Genomic DNA, 9,649 nt, shown 5'->3' on the forward strand with positions numbered 1-9,649 from the left:
TGCAGGGAGAGATGACAGACCTGATGGGCAGTTAAGGTTAAAATGCCAAATTTCAGTTTGTCAAAGACTAGTAACAGATGAAAACAAGCACAAACAAAGTCACAACAATTGCTCCACATGGCCTTTTTGCTGCCATCCAACAAACATTAACAACGTGGCACAAGGCATTTCTCTAAGAGCTGCAATTACAAGCTTTAAAACTCAGAAACCGTTGTGATATCTTAAGAGTTTTGAGCTTTGAAAACTGATTTTCACATTTTATTTTCCTGGATGCGTGGTGGTGAAAGATCTGACAATATCTCCATGACCTCAGTCTACCACATTTCACAACAAAATGCAACAGCATTTTCATGGTAGGCAAAGAACCAAATGTCTATTATGGGCTTTATGACATCACAGTAAACGTGTAGATTTGAACACACGATTTAAAAATTTGTGTAGGTTAGTTGAACCACATAGGATTTGCCTTCAAAAACCTGAAATTTCCAATCCGTCTTCATATTCTTTTTAGTCCAAGTTTCATCTCACTGCACTTTTCTGTTCTTCCTCAGTCATGATGGCATCTTTTTAAACCACCGATAATCTGTATTGAGTATTGCACAGCACAGGGTCTTAATAAAAGAATGAAGTAATCCATCACCATCTCTTTAAACTTATATTCTGCATTCAGGCTCTTAATCTTGGCGTTCCCATGGCTTCTCTAAATGCTTCTCCAAAATGTCGGACCATTTCCAACAAAAAGTCTCCATTCTCCCCCAGCCCTGGCACAATGCAGCAGCTCCATTCCTTCCTACTCTACGTACGACAGTCTGCTAAGTCTGTTTTTTGACCAGTAATATCAGTCATAAGGTATGTCAGTTTCTCAGGTACAAAATTCAAGTTGCTTTCCTGTTACGTGTAATATAGATGAATATTGCAAATAGATGGCAGACTCAGCTTCTTGTTTTATGAAAGCAAATCTTGCCATTCCCAGCTCTCAAACACAGCCCAACTCAAAATAGTATGGCAGTTAATAATCGTTCCTGAATTCAGGTACAGAAGGTCATTATGAGTTATATATTAGTAGAAATACTGCTGAAGGAAAATTGAAATTTAGACAAGCACAAAGCTCTCCAAAAAGCAGTCAGTGTGAGGAAAAGACCTCAGCCCCATTTAGTCCATGCTCTAATTTTTAACTAATTGGCTCTACTCCCTGGGTTAAATCTCACTTAAAAGTCTGACTCGCTGAGACAGACAATCCCATTTTAATAGGTACCAAAATGTTCTGAACTTTGCAGTTCATTTGTTGCCACCTTAAAACATCTCTGGATTTGCATCCTTCCGAAATCAATGACTATGCAGTTCTCCTATAGCCATATGAAAGTCAAGATTGTGTCTAATCTTCTACACGCTCTCCATAATGGAAACCAAAAGAGTGTTATGAGGATGATCTACCCCATCTTACTGCAGATGTCAGAGGTGAAATGCCACTTCTGGTATTTCCTGTACTTCTCCATTGGCTCAAATTCAGTGCAGCAGGCTTCCACCAACCAGCATAAATGAGCTCAAGAAATAGCCTCACTCACCAAATATAAATCCTCCAGCTAATTCTGAAGATGAAAAAATTCTTAATGATCTCAGATTTTAGGGTCACATTTCAAAGACATTGGGACATAAGGAAGTTTCTGGAAATGTTTGAGAAAGGTGGCTCTTGGTGTGATTTAATGACTTAAATTTGCTTCCACTTTGAAAAAAATGCCTCATCTATCTTCTTGGCTGTCATTTAAACACACTCCTTGAAATAGGTAGATTTCTTATGCTTGCTCCTATGATTCTTATGCTAGCTCCTAGGCTATGAAGGAGAAAAGATTATCTGATTCTGTACTGATAAATATAATGAAAGAAAAATGACAGCAGAGAAGGCCATTGTTGGCTTCCAAAATAGTCTCTGCACTTCACAAAGGGAAGAGAAAAAGGCTTATGTGCATGGTAAGCTCCTCTATTTCACGAACACTGCAGCGTGGCTGTGGTAAGACTCGTACCTGATGTACCAGCTGCTTAAGTTAGCTTCTGCTGGTTAGGTACTGCAGAAATCCTGTAGCAGGATTTAAAGTTGAGAGGAATAGGAACTGCAGCATAGACAAATCTGTGCATGTCCAGATCATGTCCTGCACATGACATGTACATATTACTTGCATTAACTTCAGTGAATGGAAATAGACCTTCCATCACAGTAACAAAATCTTAACATACATTTTTGGCCATTCCTAAAAAGGAACACTAATCTTTCATTAGCTATATAGAAAGAAAAGAAAAAACCAACTCCAGAATCTTCAGTTCTCTGTTCCCATGGCAAGAGCACACAGCACAAGCAGGTAACAGCCTGAAACTGAATCAGATCCCAGTCCCTCAGCAGGAGGGAAAACTCTGAGCCTTCTCCCACAGCCAGTCCAGGCTCTGCAGGATTCAACGGCGTCATTCCCACCGTCTTCACCTGTGTCAGGACTTCACAGTAAGGCACTGCAGTTAGCAGCAGCTAGCTGTTGCCAGCATTATATTATACGTGTATGTGTGCATATATAAGAGATAAGCATCTTGCTATAAACTGCTGAAAATGTTCCATTCGCTTCCTGTTCTCACAGCTGTCCTCTGCCCATTGCACTCACAGGTCTCTGATGTTTTTTCAGTGAATTAACTCCAAGAATTTAAAAGAAAGAACATTTCAATATGTTTTTCTGACAGGTAAGAAATTAACTGCATACCAGGAGCTATTGAATTCAGCTTTAATAGTATCAATAAACATTTCTGATTAAATTATGAAATTGATTTTATACTTTTAACCATTATGTTTTTACATCAATATCATCATATGACAGCAAATGTAGTTACTGCTTCCTTATTGATTTTGAACATGGCACTCCAAAGTACTCGTCTGATGATATTACAAAATCAAACTTGATTTCCTGTAGTACTGTAGTAACTTTTGGTCATAACTTGATATGAAGAACCAATAATAGATGGATTATCAAGTTGTTAAAAGGTATTTCTCCTTACAAATGCAGCCACGATTTTGCTGCCTGCTTTGAGGACTTCCAGGGCAAGTTTTGGGGCTTGGGGATTTTGTTATTCTTGTGTGCCAAATAATAAAACCTCCTCTTTCTCTTGATGAGCTATCTATCAGGTTTCTCGTGACTCATCTAAGCACTATTTATTAACGAGCAGGAACAAAGTGCTATTTATAATGCTCATTCAAGCAATCCAACAAAAACTCTGAGTTTCTGTAGCTTGGGAGCATTACTCTTGATCTCACCCTCCCCTCTGTCAGGATAATAGTTATGTGTTGGGCCACTCCATCTCCCCATAAGGTTTAATGTTCTGTTAAGAGAATGCATAATTCAAAAGAACCACTGTTGCTCTGATACATGCATAATAGTAAATCAAAGGTGTAATGTGCTGGATATTTATGTCTCAGGGTTAAGAACAAGTCTGATCAGATTAAAGAAATTTCAGTACCGGGCTTTTTTTTGGCTGTTGTAAATTTTTCCACAGGCCCTCCCATGTCTGAACCTTCCTAGGCTGAAGGACTACAAGGCATCTTCATTGATATAAACTGCCGTCATGAAAGAGGAGCAGCGAGTTGAGACCTTAAGCTGTTTTGTCAGATTGTACTTTGGTAATGGATCTGTGGGTCTGCTGACATGTTACCCAAAGGTGTCTTTTCAAAACAGTCAGTCATGTTTCTTCTTACCTAATTATAGGGGCATCTGTTTCAAAATGCAACTAATCCCTCCAGGTTTTGTAGGCTGAGGAAAGGGGCGGAAGGGGTCAGTTGGAACTTGTGCTCTTATCCCTCTTGCAAGATTATTCCCTAATATTCACAAAAGTATTTAGAGCATTGACAAGTATTTGCCTTGACAAGCCTGTGGAGAACTCGATACACTCTTGTCTGCCTCAGATAAACCATTCCCTGAAAAAAGACATCAGCAGAGCATGGGAAGTTGTTTCACCTTGCTTTGATTTAAAAAAAAATACAATTGGTAATCTCCTTAAAAATATTGGCAATCTAATGCCTATGGGAATGAGCAATTTCTGTAGTGCTGGTTAAACTGGTCTCTGCTCAGGTGGGCATCGTGCAAACTCTTTCCATGCAAAGATTACGGGTCCTGTAACTCTGCTGGTATACCAAAGCCAGCATAGTATATGAAGTACGCTATGGCATGTTCTGGTGGTGGTGTAAGGGGATCTGTACTCTATTCAGCTCATGCTCTTTCTCCTTCTCTTTCCCATTCTGCCCTGTGTGAGGTCTCATGACGCATTTAGGAAGAAAATTCTGCAGTAGGTCAGCATAGGGAATAGCAAACCAGGAGCGTGGAGCAATGTAGTTTGCTGCCCTGCAAGAGAGATTTGTGTGCAGCCTTCAGTTCTGAGCTATTCCACCATAGCAGCTTTGCTGACTCTTTAAAACATGTAGCCCAAATCTCTCACTTGTATGACACTGTTCCAGAAATCTCTTTTTATCTTTCCATCACTGACCACTGTTCCAGAACTACACTTCACAAAAGCTTCAACGCTGCGCTCAGAATTCTGCTTGGAAGGGTAAAATTATCATATATCCTCTAGACACTTGGTGCTGGAAGAAAGGCAATAGCTCAGCTGGAATCAATAAAGCTTGCTGGTTTATCACCATCTCAGGACATAGCTTCAGCTGCAGGCCCATGCATCTTCACTGAGCCACCTGAATCCTGCACTGGGGCTCCTCGGTCAGCAGTCGGACACCTGAAATCTCCCTGAGAACTCTTAATCTTACACAAGGCAGTGAGCACCCTGCATTTATCACTGCAGAATGGCAGAAGAGGGTTAGGATGTTCACCCTGCAAGAAGCAATTTGATTCGAGGCTTACAAGGGAAAAAGAACCTCTGAAGTCTTGGTAGCAACTTTTTTGATCTGCTTTGAGGGATCAAAAAAACACAAGTGCTTCCCACCATCTCCTGAAACACACTGCCTTTTACAGGCAAAGATAACAGCATCCTATTAGAAAGGTGTGCCTTTGAAAGTTTACCATATTTATTCTTACAGCGATGAAAAAGGGAAGTACTCTATCCTTGTTCTACAGCAGCAAGCAACTGAGATGCCTGGGGAAAATATGCTGTTCATCTACTTTCAGCTAATGAAAAGCTGTGCATCCCTTTTCAGGTATTCCTCTGTAACTGTAGGAGAGAAATGCCTTCAGGAAATCATAGACTCATAGAATCAGAGAATGGCTTGGATTGGAAGGGACATCAAGGAACATCAAGTTCCAAACCCTCTGCCAGCCATTAGATCAAGTACTAGACCAGGCTGCCCAGGGCCCCAACCAACCTGGCCCTGAACACCCCCAGGGATGGGGCATTCCCAACCTCTCTGGGCAGCCTGTTCCAGCACCTCCAAACTCTCAGTAAAAAAAATTCTCCTTATATCCAATGTAAATCTCCCTTCCTTTAGTTTAAAAACCATTCTTCTTGGTCCTATCAGTATCTATCCATGTAAAAAGTTGATTTTCTTCAACCACTGCATCCTCAAGAAACTGCACAACTAGGATGAAGCGCTGACTGAGGAGGGAACTTTACTGAGTGCAAAGGCAAAAATGAAACTAAATTCTAAATAGTCAAAAGTAGGCAGAATTAATTACACCCTAAATAATTTTCCTCATCTCTCTCACACACAGTAAGCATGCAGAAGAACAGGAAACAAGACTCGCTCTTCTCCATTCTCACACTGACACTTGAGCCACCAGGACATTTCTTCCTCGCTGCCGAGCCACCCTGCCTCTGTCTGTTCAGCATTTATAGCCAAGGGGACGTTTCCAAGGGCTCAGCACACGAAGCAATAAAATTGGCAATTTGAAGTCGGATCATTAGTAGTCACTTGCTTTCTACTTTGAAACCACTTTTTCCTCCAGAAGTGCCAGAAAGCCTCACTGCCCCAACAAGTCAGGGCATTTGGTAACTCATGGTCCTCTCTGTTCTTGGGCCAGGAGATGCTCAGATTGCCACTAGGCACAATTTATCCAATCAACAGGGAAATATTCTCATTTTTGGCCTCCAGTTCTCTTCCTTGTGGTTTTCCCAAGCACACTACTAAGTTAAGTAAGCACATAACTAAAGAACATAAAATAGATTTGGGGACAGATGGAGCTCAGGCTCCGAGTCCTTCCATTTTCAGGACCCACAAACAGAAGCTCCATTATTGCATGTGTACCAGTGTGCCTCCGATTCAGAAGCAAAAAAAATAGCCTAAAGTTCTCTTCCTGGGTTAGCTGAGGTTAAACAGGTGTTTTTGGTAAGGATTGCAGTTACATTTTGATTACACTAGCCCACATTCTTACATCACATAATGCAATATGATATACCCAAATGTATCTTTCAGTGCCAAACCGGGGCCCCCAGCTTGATGTTGTTCTAATTGTGTTTTTCATTAATCCCTGTGACCTCTGCAAGCATCATCAACCATATACAGACCCTCAGAGCTGAGCACTGGAGTTTCTTCAGGAACTATTTTTTGCATCTTCTCTTTACTTTTTGGTAGAGAAGAGTAAGAGCAAAAAGAATTTCAAATCCAGCTCTGAGCATGAACAGCAGGAATTGTCTGAACAAACATATATCTAAAGAACTAGCTTGTTGCAGTTGGATAGTGTGTCTTCCTTAGTAACCTGATCTAGCCTCCAAAAGGAAAATCCTGACTTCTTCAGAGGGCTTTGGACCCAGCCTCCACTACCGGAATGCAAGTGTGAGGCAGTGATGCTGCTTTAGAAAGAAATGATACTGAGAGGGGTGAGGTGAGAGGCCAGTTCTTGATCTCATCCTGGAGTCACTCACACATTTCAAATGAGGCCAAATTCTCTCGCCAGCCACACCCTGGCAACCTCATGTCCTTTATGTGAGCTGCAGTAGCTCTATCTGGGACAGGATTCGACCCAGCACGCCTCCCTCCCTCCTGGAAGGAGCCCGTTTTCTCCACTCTCTGGAGAGCTCAGGGCCCCAGCTTGTGGGAAACTGGAAATTTCCATGGAGTTACAGCAGGAAAAGTGCTGGCCACCCCAGTCTCAATACGTTTTGTGCGGAGGAACAGCATATTTCATTAGAAAGCATGCAAGGAGAGACTGCAGCTCGGAGGTGATTCATTGGCAATGCAAAGAGCAGTGCAGCTGAGCGGCTCTCCTGCTTTGTAGCTCTGTAGGTGTGTTTTCATGCACTATAGAAAGGGTTTGACAGATGTGCATTATTATGCACAGCAATAACTGATGTATATTAAAATGAGCTGCTCGAGTAGGGAGGAGAGAAACAATGCACCTGTTTAGGCACCTTCCCATTTACTACTTCTGCTTTACTGAAAAACAACTGCTGATTTATGCTCATCTGCATAAAAGGAAAAGACTTTGAAGATGTTTCTGCTGCAAGGTTAGCCAGGTTGGGCCTTGGTCTACCTCCAAGGCACACGATTTTCAACCTCTTAATTACTCTGCAGTTGGTAAGAGGTCCCACGCCAACAGGAGAGGCACTTTGTCCTGCCATCATCACAGAAACAAGGTGATGCAGCTGGTCATTGGGATGGAAGACTTCCAAGCAGCCTCAGCCAAACTAGCAGCCCAGGCTGCTTGCTGTACCACAATCACCAGCATGACTGGCAAAAAGTAAACACAGAAGAAATGCAGGCACAAGGTACTCCATATGAGAAAGGGTCTGGCATAAAGCAGGAGAACCCTTTACACATCACTATTTCTGAGAGACGCAGATGAGAAGTTTGCAGACTAGAAGCACACAGTGATATAAATCTGTCTTGCCGTTACCATTCCTGTTCTGCATTATCCCATGTAATCAAAATCTGACTCTTCTGAGCACTCAATATTCAAGCATCACATAAGAGTGTCTGCAACACCATCAGTATTTCCTTTCAGAGCATACTGAAAAAGAGACCCAGACTGTAAAGTATGGTAACCCCTGCCAAGGACCAAGGGTTTCTGCAGAGGTGCCTGTGTTAGCAGAGTAAAGTGCACAAAGTGTTCTGTGACAGAGCCATCCACTGCCATGGCAGAGCAGCATGCCTGTAGTAGCTATGAGCCAATGCATTAGCTAGAGGTGCCCATGCTTTCTACAGAACAGAATTTGAGCCTTTCTTATTATTTTTTTTAAATCAATAATCATCTTTTACAATGCAGATTGAAAAAATCCACATCTGATAAACATAGTAGAGCTATGCCCATTCCCTTATTTCCAATGAACAGTTCTATACAATTCTGGTACCTTACAGAGTTTATCCCATTTTCTCCCAGAACTGTCACCTCCACACTTTCATACACAACTGGCTGAAAAGTTGTAAAGGGTAAAGCTGCATAGAGGGCAGGAAAACAGGAATGCTAGCACAAAAACGGCAGCAAAGAGTCAGAAGAGAACAGTGTTTTGCAGGCTCTCCCCTCTCCACTCATTTCTTCCTACAGGACCCAATCCTGTACCTTCTCAAGGATGAGCAAGGAGTCACCAGAGCAGTCCCAATCCCCAGAAAGGAAGTCAGTAGGCTCAGCTGCACAGCAGCACGGCAATGCTGACTGCTGGCAGAGCTGTGCTGGGCAGCAAAGTCTGAGGGCAGCAGTGGTCAGAGCATCACACGGTTGTCACCCGCACTGCGCTGTGTGGTGTTCTCAGGACAAGCAACTGTCCTGCAGCTCTGCACATATGCTGGTGACAAAGATGAATGGACAGAAAACTAAGTCTAATTCCACCCTGAAAGGCAGTATACCCATGGTATGTACACAGGCTCCCTGCACTTCACTCCTCTTCCTTTTTCCTTTGCTATATGAATCAGAGGTGGGCAAGGAAAGAAATCCCACAGCTCGAGTAGGTACCTCTGTTATCAGTAGTAATACTGAGGAGTAAAGCTCAGGGAGGGTGTGAGAATAAGAGCCAATCTGGATCTGTTATTTCATGCTGTCTCCACATACTTTTCTATTTCATCCACAACAGATTATTTCTGACACTTTTAGAGGGCCCCTGGCCCATTTGCTTATTGGTCTGATCTTTACCAGCAATGAAACTAGAAGTCTAGTAAGCAAAGACTTCTGGAGAGTTAAGAGGATACCCTTTTATATTATTCACTGAAATTGCTTCTTGGCTAAAATATTCTCCTGTCAGTGCTTTTCATGTGTTCAGCAACATCTGCAGGATGTGGAAAGAACAGAAACAAACCAGATGTTGCAAAAGGTAGTGACACTGAGAAACATAATTATTACAGCGTCTCGTTTGCTTTTTGTCCTTCTTATGCCTTCATATGCCAGTAACTTTTACTGCTCAGTCACAGACCGACTCATCCGAGTTCCCTCTGAGCAGATTTACAATCATTTGTAAAAATTGACATATTCCCCTCCATTAAAGCCAAATTTCCTTTAGCAATTTCAGAGGAAAAATAGATTAAGGGAATGTGCATATTTATCTCAGCCATCAACATTTATTCATTTAGGCAATTATCACTTCATTACGCTGTCAAAGAGAGCGGGCGGGAAATTCACCGCCGCCCGACCAAGCGCCACGGCAGCCCTCAGCCACCTCCTGTGCTGGCCTGGGGTGGCCGTGCTGAACGTTTGTCACAGCGATGTGCGGGGGCTGCGGGTCCAGAAGTGGCACCGGCAGAGCCGCCACA

General features: G+C 42.5%; 1 long non-coding RNA gene across 1 annotated transcript; it reads left to right on the top strand.

Annotated features, from left to right (window-relative positions):
- Positions 1–2,592: 2,592 nt before the first annotated feature.
- Positions 2,593–5,864, top strand: LOC122161976. The gene is made up of 3 exons (XR_006169362.1): positions 2,593–2,721; positions 3,529–5,173; positions 5,685–5,864. It is a non-coding gene; the product is annotated as an uncharacterized LOC122161976 (long non-coding RNA).
- The last annotated feature ends 3,785 nt before the right edge of the window (positions 5,865–9,649 follow it).

Source organism: Centrocercus urophasianus, unplaced genomic scaffold (genome assembly GCF_019232065.1).
Source record: "Centrocercus urophasianus isolate 14NV4802_14NV808 unplaced genomic scaffold, USGS_Curo_1.0 seq_10, whole genome shotgun sequence".
Classification (NCBI taxonomy): domain Eukaryota; kingdom Metazoa; phylum Chordata; class Aves; order Galliformes; family Phasianidae; genus Centrocercus; species Centrocercus urophasianus.